The sequence below is a fragment of the Bidens hawaiensis genome, unplaced genomic scaffold (genome assembly GCF_021521415.1).
Source record: "Bidens hawaiensis isolate Kalapana, Puna unplaced genomic scaffold, B.hawaiensis_p1.1 tig00002181_1, whole genome shotgun sequence".
NCBI lineage: Eukaryota > Viridiplantae > Streptophyta > Magnoliopsida > Asterales > Asteraceae > Bidens > Bidens hawaiensis.
The window spans coordinates 2,249,107-2,264,270 of NW_027491116.1; the positions used below are offsets into that span (position 1 = coordinate 2,249,107).

The window sequence follows — 15,164 nt, forward strand, 5'->3', positions numbered from 1 at the left end:
GAAGAGATCGCGCGCATGGTCATGCGGATGGGAATCACACCAGCCTTAACATAGAAAAATCCCTCAGACTAGTCATGAATGCTCTTGAAAGAAACAGTGCAGCACTTGACCTTCTGACTGCGAGGAATGAATGAGAACCAAGAATCTTGGATTTTTGGTTTATAAAAATATTGAAAGCGCCGAGGGGTGGGCTCCTCGAGCTGAGATTTGCACATGAACTCAAAATGAGTCATGCGCACGAGTCCAAGCGGATGGACTTGGGATATGTGAATCCCATAAAATCGAAGCAGCGCACCCACAAACCTTGTCATCGGGAGACGAAGGTTGCAATGGGTGAAAAAGTGGCAGTACAGGGAGATGTAGCCGGTGGGCGGATCCGCCGCCGTTTGCCCGGCCGCCGGGAGCATGCAGCCATACTCAGGGAGAAAACCCTGAGAGGCGATGAGACTGTCAAAATAGGACTGCCTCAATTTGCAGGGGATCTCATCCCACCTCTTCACTGCCTTGACCTTCCCCACCTCCTCCGATGAGGCCTCGGCAGCCCGTTTCCCCTTGCCGGTCTTCTTCAAAGTAGACATCACCAATGACTTTACACGGCGTTTGCTGGGGGAGATTGTGGTGTCTGGGCTATCAGACATACAACTGAGAATCAGACAGAGGTTACTTCAACAATGGAAATCTGGAAGCAGAAGACAGGCCCTAATCGGAATAAAAATGGAAGGAAAGAAAAGCTCTGAAATAACAAGGAAGATGAAGAATAATAACTCAAAGGGCTTGCTTTTATAAGCCCAGGAGAGAGAGAAACAGGTACTGATCAGAGTCCACGCGCCCCCACTCGCAGGTGTAGACCAACGCGAGCGCGACACGTGTCCCTGACACTGTGTGAGGGGACATGAAAGGGAACGAAACAGGCACTGATCAGAGTTCACGCGCCCCCACTCGCAGGTGCAGGCCAACACGAGCGCGACACGTGTTCCTGACACTGTGTGAGGGGACATGAAAGGCAACTGTAGCAACTCGAGCACACGAAAAGTCTGACACATGCCTCCATCTCTGACGCATGTCAGCACCAACCAACCACGTACATGGACGATTCGTTTCAACCAAAAGGATAGAATTTCGCGCAACGATGAGAAATAAAAAGAAAAGACAAACCCTATTAAAAGAGCAAACTATTAAGTCTAATATCTATCTTACCTCGCTCGCGCGAGACAAGACACACATTAGACTGGGGGGGCTTGAAGAGGTATGTACCCGCCTTAACATCGAGCGGGGCGGGTCAACCCACAAGATATAGACAAGAGGCTTGAAATCAAGATATCATAAAGGCACAAAGCCAAAACCTATGCGCACGGTGCATATCATATATGCTCACGCATCACATATGCTCACGCGTATCACATGCTCGCGCACCATATATGCTCACGCATATCACATCTACGCGTGGCGCATCTACGCGTGGCGCATATCGCATGCTCACGCATCATATATGCTCACGCATATCACATCTGCGCGTGGCGCATATTACATATGCTCGCGCATATCACATCTGCGCGTGAGAATAAAGAGAAGACTTCGCGCATCCTCAGGATAGGCGCATATCACACGTGCACATAATCAACCTCGTCCTTATCCAAATTAGGATAAGGACAACCTTGATTGTGCTCGTCAGCAAACCTTCCAGAAGGTATCCTTTAAGGAATAAGAATATGCTGATGTTGACAGCTGCCAATGAAAGGTGGACAACTCAGCAAAACCCATGTGCTATCACGTGATTGCACATGGGTCAGGTAAAATACCTGGGTCAGAGAATAATCAATAAAAAAAGCACCAGGTGTCCTAAGGACACGTGGCGCAAAGCAACAGGAGGAGGCCAAAAAGGCCCTAATGGGATCTGAGCCCAATCATTGGAAACCCTAGCACTATAAATACCACACCACCTCCACAAGGAGAAAGGACGGAAAACAGTAAGCAAGAAAATACATTCCAATTCATTACTCACTCTCAGATTATTATTATCTTCTCCTACAAACTCTTATTCTCACACCGGAGGGTTACCCCAAAGAGGACCCCTCTGTCCCTTTCTGAGGGGTAAGTTGATCGTCTACCAGTGAGCCGATCCACGTTTCTTCACCGAGGAAAGTTGATCGTCTACCAGTGAGCCGATCCACGTTTCTTCAAACACTAATTAGATTCAAATTGACAACAATTATTGTAGTTTTGACAAATAGATTAATTGCAGCATCAGGTAATATGAAATTAAAGCCCAAACTAACTAACCTTCATTTTCATCTGTCTCCGTTGCTCTGATTGTTAGCCTTCTACCTGATGAATTCAATTAAAAGTAAACAACTCTGAAACCTTTAGCCGTTCCAGGCGTTCCGAAGGATATTGAGGTTCAATAGCGCAACGTCAGATGAACAGCGAGGTACGCGGTGGCTGTGGTGGTTGTGCCTGTTGGTGGCGAAGATGGGTGTGACCGGCGACGAGCTGTGGTAGTGGTGTTCAAACGGTGACAATAGGGCGGCGATGGTCGAAGTTTCGATCAAATCAGTTACCGGATTGAAGATTGCGATGACGAGGTGGAGCCAATTTGAACGGTAGAGAATTTTGAGATTGGGGGTTCTCAAGGTGTTGCAGATTGTGGTATGGAGGAAGATTGAAATTTGAACTTGAAATGGAGAAGCTTCCCAAGAAAGACTGTGTAAAAATACAGAGGTGGACAACGTTGTTGACTGCCAACTAAGCATATGGCTTCATTGTTTGACAACTCAGTATTTGCTCTATGAAGCTGACAAGTGGCGTAATATATCTTCTTTTATTATACAGAAAGATTAGTCCATAAAATTATTAAACCTTTACTCGTGGTGTTTTTTTTTTTATTCAAACTGAACTCGTGATGTTACTGGTGTATAAGAGAACTAAAAATTGATAATGCATAATAAAATCAAATCTAGAATCTCATATCATATGAAGTATGAAATTTGATGACATTAATTACTATATATAGCTTTTTTGAGACACAAAAATATCTGATAAAGAAAAAACAATCTACCAAAAAAAGTAATCCATCAATTTTTTTCAAACATTTATTTTAAGCATGATAGTTCAACCAAATGAAGTACACTATAATTTGTATGACCCGCTAACATTTGATTAATTTCATCATATTCACCTATAAACATACTCTACTTACTTACCTACGTGTTGGAATATATATGATCCAAATAGGACTTGTTAAAGAATGAGTCATTTTCCTAGTTCAACCCGTTAACCTTTTCAAAAAGAAAAAAAAAACACTTGCATAGTTTTTGTTTACTGTTTTCGATCCAAGTTTTAGCATTTCAAAAAAACATCTATCTTTGATATTTTACAACCATCTTTGACCAACTAAACTAGTCAAAGCACAAATTGCCCTCATTAAGTTTAAAATTGGCATAACACCAATATTCGACAAATTACGTACCCTTTTTCAGCCATTAACCGTATCTTTTTATTTAGGAATATTGGTTTTTATTGGTCCCAACCATCCTATTTTAGTTTATGCTAGTCCCAACTTTCATTTGGATGACAACGGTCTCAACTTTCACCTTCGTTTTTTCCATCAGTTCACGACTAAAGTAGTGATTACGTTAACTCCTTGCTGACATGTTCATCCTAGTTGTTAAAAAGCTATGACATGGCAGCCTACGTGGAGATTAAGTCTTTGAATGTTCTTTATACTTAACAAATTTACATGTCTCCAGTTGTTCATTCACACGTCAGCATCCCCAATTCTCTCTCAAGTAAAAACACAAAAGATGATGCACTGTCATACCTATCCGCCATGAGGAGAAGCCTTAATTCAAGCAGTGAAAGTGTCAGTGGTGGACAACTCAGAGGAATTGCCAAGCACGTGTTCGAGGAGGAATTGAATTCTGGAGTCAGATTTAGAATCTTTCCTGGTAGGTTGTGGAGAGGGTCGAGAAGGAGATTGGATCTAATGATACACCACCTTCTAGTCCGAATTCTTCTCGTCCCCAGAAGCTCATCGGATTGGAAGGCTTAATTCGATGAAACCAAGAGTGCGAATAACTATAGGAGAATCGAGAGCTTCACGTGGTAAAGTAAACGAGAGGGTTTGTAGATCAAAACACTATGACTGTTAGTTGCTTCTCTGCATACCATGTGTTGAACTCATCTTTGATTAGGGCTTGAGAGAGAATTGGGGATGCTGAAATGTGCATGAACGGCCGGAGACATGTATAATTGTTAAGTATAAAAACATACAAAGACTTAATCTCCACGTAGGCTGCCATGTCATAGATTTTCGACAACTATGGTGGACATGTTAGCAAGGAGTTAACGGAGTTACTACTCAGTTAGTCGCCGGCTGATGAAAGAAACGATGGTGAAAGTTGGGACCGTCGCTAGCCAAAATGAAAGTTGTAACCGGCATCGACCAAAATGAGATAGCTGAGACCAATAAAAACCAATATTCCTTTTATTTAAAATGTTCTAATGGCTTTATTTTTTTTTTTTTACATGTTTTGGGGTAAACCCCGAACTTGGATTAGTTTAGGTCAAAATTGTCAAAAACACACCTAACCAGTTTTCTAGCAACGTTATTACATTGCAACACATTTGTAAACAGACATAAATGGATTGACCCGAAACATGACTCAAAACAAAATGTTTTTAAAGTTTACAAGTTGGGGTTTTTTTTTCTTTTGGAATTGCGTAAGCTCTATTATTACTTAAAATCATGGACTAATAAGCAGCCGGTATCCAAACTCAAAACACCTAAGATACAATTTGCAAATTACATCAAATTACACTAGATAGACCACTCAAACCAAGTGAATTACGCCCAAAATTTATCCATAAATTAGAACAAAACTTTAACCTCCACAATCTTTGCGTGAACACGTTGCTTTTGAACACTTTATCATTTTTGAACGCCAAATACATCACATTATGGTTTAAAATATTGCTTTTAGTATCCTTTTTGAGACTTCTTCGGGATTAACTTTAACATGTGATATTGTACACCATAAACTAAAATGTCAGCATATGTATCATGCAATTCCACAGTTGATCAGAAGGTGACCAACTGACCAACCTCTAGTCTTTGGCATATTCAAACATATCATTTTCTATAAAATGGTTCTTGACTTCTTTCTTTATCAATAACTAAAAACACATTAATGTCACTTTTTCAAGATTTCCTTTTAACAACATACCAAATATTTATTAAACTTTATAGATTCGTGACAAAATTTATAAAATAATAATAGATAAGCGTTGAATCATGATTCATGATAACTTATAAAGAGTTTATATTAAGTAAGACTTTATAATAAACAATAAACAAATATATCCCTTTCAATGAAAAAAAAATATTTCCCTATTGGTTTTTCAACAAAGTCAATGAGTTTAGTGCCCTCGCATGACCCTCTTAACCATCCTCTTAACCATCACCACCTAACATGCGCACTCCACCTCTTACCATGCGTATACCACTCCTCCTCATGCTAACCTGCGCCTTCCTCCCACCATCCTCACCGGATCCGAAAGACGAATCTTGCCTGACCCGTTTATTCGAATCCTTATCCGATCCACACAATAACCTCAACAGCTGGAACAAATCCACCTTCAAAAACCCATGTTCCGACTTCAATTTCAACCTCGCCGGAGTCACCTGCAACAATGGCCGTGTTTACAAGCTTTCCCTCCAAAACCTTGATCTCCGAGGACCCATCTCGCCGTACATCTCAAACTGCACCAATTTACAGTCGTTAGATCTATCCAACAACTCGCTCACCGGAAATATCCCCGACGAGCTTCAATACCTCGTCAATCTCGCCGTACTTAACTTATCATCCAACCGTCTCTCCGGCGACATCCCGCCGGAGCTGGTGATGTGCAATTACTTAAACGTAATTGATTTGCACGAAAATATGATAACCGGGCTGATCCCAGCTCAGCTGGGGTCGTTAGTCCGGTTATCGGTGTTTGACGTGTCAAATAATAAGTTGTCCGGTCCGGTTCCCGCTAGTCTCGGGAACCGGACTGGGAACTTGCCACGGTTTAATGTGAGCTCGTTTGCGGGTAATAAGGACTTGTACGGGTACCCGTTGGGCCCGATGAAGAGTAAAGGGTTATCGGTGATATCGATTGCGGCGATCGGGTTGGGGAGCGGGTTGTTGAGTTTGGTGTTGAGTTTTACGGTGGTGTGTGTATGGTTGAGATCCACGGAGAGGAGGAGGGCGGCGGAACAAGAAGGGAAAGTTGCAAGTATGATGCCGGATTATTGAGTTTTTTTATAACGACTTTCTTGTATGATGACGGATTATTGAGTTAATTATGGGTTTGTGTTAGTTAATTAAGGTTAATTGGTTTTTTTTGTTTGTTTGTTCGTTCGTTCCTGTGTATAATGCAACCTTAAATTAAATCTTAATTGATTGGTTTTGATTCTTGAAACTGTTGGTTAGTTTGATTTTTATTTTGTATAATCCGTGTATAAGTGTATTATATTCCCTATACGCTTGATTAATATATAATTAACACCTTGTATACTCAACGCTACGTTTAGAAATGTCATTAAAGAATATTGATATGTAGTACAGTAATGGTCACTAGTCAGTACAGGTTCAGGTACTATGCATCGTACTCTGGGGGTGGTGGTATTTGACTATTTGGGTATCTGCAATTTATAATAAGAAATTAAAATAAGCTATAAAATATACACCTAAATTTTGCAAATTGAATATGAAACAAGAGAATCAATTTATATAAAACTGAGGTGAATCTCTATATGTATTTGTTAGAAAGACAAAGATAAATAAAGATTAAAGAGTTAGAGTTTTTTAAAGACAGAAGAGGAGTTAGATACTTTGGGGGTTTTGAAAAGTAAATAAAAAAGAAAAAAAATATGTTTTTTTATTTATTATAATAATGGAGATGGAGGCTCTAATATGGAAATGGTGTTTCCTTAATTTATAGTCATATGATAAATTAAGACCACCTGTTATTTCCATTCTTTTTCATTATTGCAACGGAAGATCTCGTGGGAATGATGAAGAGAGAGGTGGACAATCGATGGTGTCTTTACCGGATTGAAATGTGGGACAAACGGCCCGGTTTTATCGCATTTCCTTTATGCGGATGACGTGGTTCTCATAGGTGAATGGAAGGAGCGAAATGCGCTAAGCTTATGTCAGATTCTTCGGTGTGTTTTTTTTCTTGTATCTAGACTTAAAGTAAACTTATCTAAGTGTTGTATCTATGGAATAAAGGTGGATAGTTTTGAAAAGAATCGTATGGTTGTTCTCCTTAGATACAAGGTTGGAACAATTCCCTTTCAACATTTGGGGCTCCGAATAGGTGGAAATATGAACTTCATTGACTCGTGGGAACTGATTGTGGAGCTATTTAAAAAGAGATTGTCTTGTTGGAAAGCTAAAAACTTATTGTTCGGTGGTCACGTTACGGTTCTAAATTTAGTTTTAAACGCGCTTCCTACGTATTAATTTTCAATGTTTAAAGTGTGACAACTGCCCTATCCGACCCGACCCAGGTACCCGTTTTCGAATCCGATTCTTTTTATGATTTAAAATTTGATTATTAATCTTTGTAAATTTAGCATTTAATAAATTATATATATATATATATTTTTATATTACTTACTAATAATTTCTTTTCCGCCGTCCCGTCCCTTTCTTCCTTCTCTCCGCCGTCCCGCCCCTTTCTCTCTCTTGTCGCCGTCCCGCCTCTTTTCTCTCTTGTCGCCGTCCCGCCCCTCTGCTTAACCCTTATGCCTGAAACCCCTTTTTCTCTTAACCCTTTGCTTGTCCTTTGGTTCTTCCAGCCTGAGGATGTCTGCGCTGCTCCACGCGCCAGACTCCTTACAAGGAAGCCTGCGTGAAGACCGGCTGTTCCTGCGATACGCGAGACGAATTCTTCTCGCAGCGCGCTAAGAATTGTAGTTCTTCTCGCAGCGCGCTAAGAACGGTAGTTCTTCCCGCGACGCGCTAAGGATTGTAGTTCTTCCCGCGGCGCGCTAAGAATTGTAGTTCTTCTCGCAGCGCGCTAGGAATTGTAGTTCTTCTCGCAGCGCGCTAGGAATTGTAGTTCTTCTCGCAGCGCGCTAGGAATTGTAGTTCTTCCCGCGACGTGCTAAGATTTGTTCTGTCTGCCTTCGCCCTCGCGCGTGCGCTCGAGTCTTCTCGCGCTAAACCTTAAGTCTTTTCTTCTGTTTAGGTCAGCCTGTATTCTTTTGATATCTTTTGCTTGAAGCACTGTAGGTCAGTTCCGACATCTGTCCGAAAAGCCACTTTCGGCGCAGCATGCGCACCAATCCTATTGGTTGACAGAAAAAGCGACTGACATAATCTTTTGAAATCTTCTTTTGCATGTCTTGAACAGTGTTTTATCTGACACCTCCCATGCTTTAATCTGTAACCTGTCAGCCTTCCCCTTCCCCTGCAGCTGCCGGCATATCTTTGGATATCTTTTGCTTTTGTTTTCTTGTGCTTTTGCTTGATTTAATGAGATATTTTCCTCTTTTCAAGGGATTGTGTTCCCTAGGATTTGCCTATAAATTAAACTATTTTCTTGTTAACACTACACACACTACACTTAAACACTCTCCAAATCTCTCTCCCTTTGCTCTCTGCCCTAATTCCTCAGCCGCCTCCACTCTCTTGCCTCCGTCTTCTCTTCTGTTCTGCCCAGATCTCGGTAAATAATTAATATATAATTTGTTTAAGTAACTTACATATATTCAAGACATAAAAACCCAATCGTTAAACCAATAAACTTTTATTTATAGGTTAACTTGTGCTTATTTAAAAGTTGGTTCTTGCATTATCTTTCAACACACCTTTTTCAGGCGAGTAATCTCGTACTTAATCCCCCTTTTATTTTTAACGTTTTGGGATGCTCATGTGTTCGTACAACTTGAGTCTTAAACTTGTTTTATGAACTTTATGTGCGCAAAACCCCATGTGTTATGGACGTTTACTTGGCTGTTTATTTGTATGTGTGATTCATTAACCGCTTTGACGGCCTATTCCGAAGTTTTCATGGATCCATTAGATGAACACGGGAGACCTATCGTTTACGGTTTTTCTTGTTTTATTACACATGCACGTATGATTTATCGTTTTTGTGCTCAATTGGGAGCACAGATTGAACTATGAGCTATGATCTAAGGCTTGATCACAATCTGATTACACCCTCTGTTAAACCCCAGTTAAGCACATGTTGCGCGCAGTGTTTGTATTATCTATTTATATCTATTAAACTTGATTTCTCACCTACACGCAAGTGTTGACGTTTTATTTTAACACATGTTCAGGTTTGCTGTAGCTGCTTTTGGGAATCTCAAGGACACGTAGGATGTTTTCTTTTCTTTGGACCTAGATTAAAATGTAACAAGACAAGTTATGTTATTTGAATATTTTGAGTTATGATATGATTTATGTTACCTTACGATTTCATGTTTCGCGCGTGCGCAATGAAAATGTATTTATTAAATATGGACACCCAAATAGTGTCACGAGTAATGAAACAATACGTGGCGCCCCGATGTATAATCCGCCATCGGTCGGGGTGTTACATAAAGCTCATACGGGGGTTTTTGATAAACTTGAGCGCTTGCGAAGAGTCTTCTTTATAACACCCTACTTTTGTTAATAATAACTAAAGAGTATTATGTTAGCTTAATTGTGTGTTAGTGTTTGGGTTATGATTGGGTTTGGGCAAGGGAATGGTTAGGAGAGGGTTATGGGCCATGGGGCCCCCTATATATAAACCCTAAAATCCCCCAACTACTCCTCATTTTCATCGTCACTACACATACACACTCAAGAACACACACACTTTCTCTCTCTAATACCCGGATCCAAATCCGAACCAAAGGGAGAACGAAACTTGGGTGTAAAAACCATCAAACAACAAAGAACACGTCCAGATCCACGGGTGGTTCAGATCTGAACTCGAACCCGCAATCGTAAGGTGAGATTTAGCTAAAAAGATTAAGTTTTAAGGTCGGATTGGACATGTAAATTGATAAAGCGATAGATCGGGCTGTAAGATGTAAGAAAAATATAAACTTGATGGGCCGAGTGTTAACGGTTTCATTATAAGACAAAAAGGTGATATCCTAACTTTGTAAAACACGGGTATACAAAGTTGGTACAACCGAAAACCCATAAAAAGGGTAAAATCGGGTCCTAAGCAATTGTCACGGAGGAAAATGGCTTTAAAATGGTAAAAATAAAGAAAATGAAGTTTTGTTCGCACAGAAAGAAATCACATCGCATGCCATGCAAAGCGAATGGATTCCATGTGAAGTGAATGGATTCCATGCGAATCGTTTCCATGCGATGAGAATGGATTACATGCGAAGCGAATTGTTTCATGCGAATTCTTACATGCGAATTCTTTCAAATTGTTGTAAAGCGTGACCCGATTCATTTTTCTAATGCATTTTTGATAAAGGAAAGCCAGGGGCTTTGCTCCTTGGACCCTGCTAGGGGCTGCCACCCCTAGACTCCGCTACCAAGGGCGTTGCCCCTGGACCCCGTTAGTTGTAGGGTTCATTAATGTAGGTGTATGAAGTAGTAGTAACAGATGATTGATACTAGTAACTTGTTACACAGTTAGTCGTGCATAACTAAGGAAGGGCATTACCATTAATTTAGAGAGAAACCGACTACAGGTGAGTTTCTAGCCTTTCTATCTGTTATGTTTTCGGGGCTGTGTGCATACTCTTATGTGTTTAGTGATTACACTTACCTTAAGTGGTAAGTGTATGCTACGTGAATGTCTATGAATGATATACGAATGGTATAGGAATAGTTAAGAGTATGTATAGGATGTGTTTGATTATCAATAAATATAAAACAAGTCAACAAGTACGTATGGATGTATGGTTTAACGATGGTACGGAAAGAAGGGACCAGACCTTTACAATATCTGTGATGTTAGGGACCAGACCCTTACAATATCTGTGATGTTAGGGACCAAACCCTCATAATATCTATGATGTTAGGGACCAGACCCTTACAATATCTGTGATGATAGGGACCAGACCCTCATAATATCTATGATCATATGGACCAGACCCTAATAATATCTGTGATTGTTAAGATAGAATAACTTATGGTATACCATAGGGTTTGTATGAAAGAAAGTACGTATGCATGTATGTTAAGTATGTATGAAAGAAGTAATAGTAAGTAAGGTACGAATACATATCTTCGGACACGTATGAGTAAGGATATGAATGTAATGTATGTTGATTGATTAACTAGACCTCACTCAGCGTAGCTGACTATTAGTATGCACGCAGGCAAATAGGTTGAGCCAGTTGGCTGGAGGATAAAGTAATTTGGAGTGGTGATTCTTCTAACGTATTCTCAATTCCGTAAAAAGTCTATAATGGAGGAGAATTCCTTAGTAGCTCCAGATTATTTTTTTATTTGGAACAATCGGATTCCAAAGAAAGTAGCGTTTGTTGCTTAGAGGGCCAAATTAAATAGACTCCCGACTTTTGACGTTTTAGCTAAGAAATATTACGGTTGGTTCGACTATTTGCCCGTTCTGTGGAATGAAGAGGATCAGTGGACCATGTCTTCATCGCTTGTGAGTTAACTCAATTGGTTTGGAGTTTGATCTCACAATGGTGTAAGGTTCCTTCTATTTATGCATTTTGTGTTCGAGATTTGGTTGATTTGCATAAATTTGTGGCGTTTTACTAAAGATAAAGCGAAACTGTTTCATGCGGTTTGCTTGACTACGATATGGTTTATTTGGAAGAAGTGTAATTCCTTGGTACATGAAGGCATTCCAGTGCAAATTCATAGCATGTTAGAAGAGATATAAATGCTTGGGCTTCTTCGGATAAAAAATAGGTCGAAAATAATTGGGCTCACATGGGAAGATTGGTATAGTTTTCGTTTAGGCCATATGTTATGGAGGCTTGGTTAGGGGCTTAGTTGAGAAAAAAAAATGTTGCCAGATAAGCATACTTTTTTCTCACCCACAAATATCCAAAAATGATGTAATGAAAAGGACTTAGTTGAGGCTTTGTTAGTGAGTAGGTAATCATTATTATTATATTTTTTAATTAATAAATGTTCATCACCTTTATAAATACAATTTAATTAATATATTTAATTATATGAGATTGTAGGGGTGAGCAATACCGAAAACCAAAAATTTGTTATTTTTTATCTCGATTAACCGGTAAAACTGAACCACTTGTATTATCATATATTTTCAATCTATTTACATTCATTAGTATTTTTTTTATTACTATATAAAAATCCAATAAAAACATGTTTATTACTAGTTAAAACTTATAAGTTAATTATAACATATTAAATCCCATAAGCAAAAACCCAACAATTAAAAACAATAAGTGTCCCAACTTTTAACTCATGAAAGCCTAATAACCAGGGAAATAGCCCAAACAGTTTTGATATGCGTTTAAGTTGTTTTTGTATAAAACTAGTGTTTAGACCCGCCGCGTGGCGTTAAGTTGGAAAAGCACGCGGCGGGTGGCGTTAAGTTGGAAAAGCATCGTTGCATAGGGTTTACAAAATGGAGCCTAGCAACACATAAGACCATCGAATGTTACAGCATCTGCCATACACTACCAAGTATTCATACATACATATGAGTAGTTAGTATAACACTTTTGAAGTCAACCCATTAAGACACGAACATGTGACAACCCGAACCAAAACTGTTCACGCCTGAAACGCATTGACACCCAAACCTATACCCACTATACCAAAATAACCCCTTTTGAGTTAACTCGTTATGGTACAAACACCAAAATTACAAACACAAAACGCAAGAACGCATAACGAAATACAAAGGGAGGCTCAGATAAGGTTCTAAACTACCTTCACAGCCTTGAACGTATATAATCACCAACATATAGAGACGATAGCTATAGAGGCTCAGATGAGACCAGCCTCATCATCATAGCCTTTATAAGTCAGATCCAGACTCAGATCATCATAGAGAGAAAAGAAGTCACCGCACAAAGTGAGACGGTAGGGAAACACAGAAACAGCCGGTGACCGGCACCGGTCTCCGCCGTCGCCTAGGGTTCTAAAATGAAACCCGGCAACAGTCAAATTCGGAACCACAGAGAAGATATGGACAACTACAGTTGTCGTCCGCCGCCGCCGCCATAGACGGCCGGAAAGCCGTCGGCAACAACGGGGCAACAACTTTTTTCTCTCACTCTTTCTCTCTGTCTACGAAAGGTAAAACGGTCGTAGTTTTGATAATCTGTAGAAGCCGATGTTCAATTGCATCTGATCTTTGAAACAAAAGAGAGAGAGAGAGTGTGTGTGTGATCAGAGAGAGAATAATAATAATAATTCTAAGCTTCTGGATGATTTTAGATCTGCACTTTGAAAGGAACCGAACAGGTCAATTGATTTTGAATCACACACGTGTAAAGCCTCATGAACAGGTGGAGCACGCTCAACTGAATAGAAGATGTACTATATTATAAGGCAGAGGTCCAACAGATTATGCACAAAGAAGGACATTTGGAAGTGACCAGATAACCAAGATGATGTCACCGTCATACACACATTTGAAGCACCACGTACAACCACAAAATCAGACGAAAATGTTAATATATAAATTAACCTAGCCACCATGAAGAAGAAAAAGAAAGCAGCCTTGGATTTTGCAGGTTAATATTCATAAGTTTGTTACTGCCACCTCGTCTTTGATGGTTTGTGTGAGAGATGGCCCACCCAATTACCCCCCTGGCCGTGGCCAGGTATCCGGGCGCTGCCCCTGTGTCGTTTCCACGCCCTTTTCGCGGCTGTGTGTCACGGTGGTTAGGGCGCAATTGGTTGATGTAGCGAGCTATCCACGCCATGGGCGCCATGGTAACACATGGTCTAGACGCTGGTGTTTTTTTTTTTTTTGATGGCTCGGTGTGGACTATAATGTCATGTCCCGTGCTTTGATGTTTGTAATTGGTGACCACTAGGTCGTGCTAGAGTTTATATAATATATATATTTTTATTTGCCGTTTAAAAAAAATATATGATAAATTTCAAAAACATTTATATATTATAGCATTAAAAAAATTGTCGCAGATTTAAGATTTAACTGTATAGTACTTATAAATACTTAATTGATAAACCTTTAGTAGCTTACCCACAAATCAATTATGTGGGCATTAAAGCTCATTATGAATAGAAATTTACCAAACGATAGGACAAAAAAACTACAGATGATGAAAGTGAAACATACAAGAATGTTGAGCATGGATTGGAAGCAATGTTGTAAAAATCATTATTCGGTTGTGGGGCGGTGGGGTAGGGACTAGCGATTAATCAGATTAATTGGATCGGATTTTAATGTATATTTTTCAGTTTTATACACACACACATTTTTATATGTAATATGTAATTTTCAGTTTTATGCATACACAAACATATTTTGGCTATAAATTGACTGGAATCTCGCTGGAAACAGCTGGTTTTTCTGGAATCTCGCTGGAAACAGCTGGTTTTGGTCGGAATCTTGCCGAAAACGGCCGATTTTGGTCGGAATCTCGCCGGAAGCTGCCAATTTTGGGCATATTTGATCGTTGACCGATTAATTAGCTAACTAGCCCAAAATTAATCAGTGAAGTAGGGACTAGCGATTAATCGGGGATTAATCAATGCCTATTCAATATTTTTGCAACACTGATGGGAAGAAATAATGCAAGTTGAACTTTGTAAATTTCTCTTTTAGTATGTTGTTTTTTTTTTGTGTTGCTGTTTCTTATGTCTGTTGCACTTTTCTTTTAAAGAAAACTATTATTTGCGTCCCTATGGTTTTAGAGCGGAGGCACATGAGTCCCTAGAAGAGAAAATGAACCGGTTGAGTCCATATGGTTTCAAAAATGAACTATTTGAGCGCTAACGTTACTTAACTATGTTAGCTTAAGGGGTAGATTCGTTATTTCACCTACACACATACACATGATTGTTCGGAGTCCAATAACTTTCATAACTGGTCAACCTGAGTCGTCGTGGTTCCAGAACTACTTTTTTTTTTAACAAAAATAAAATAATTGAACTACATTTTTAACAAAAATAAGCGAAACGAACCTTTTTTTATATAAAATAAACGAACCGAACTACTTT

General features: G+C 39.6%; 1 pseudogene; it reads left to right on the top strand.

Moving 5' to 3' along the window:
• The first annotated feature begins 5,445 nt into the window (after positions 1–5,445).
• Positions 5,446–6,296, top strand: LOC143609078 (receptor-like protein 44 pseudogene; annotated as a pseudogene).
• The last annotated feature ends 8,868 nt before the right edge of the window (positions 6,297–15,164 follow it).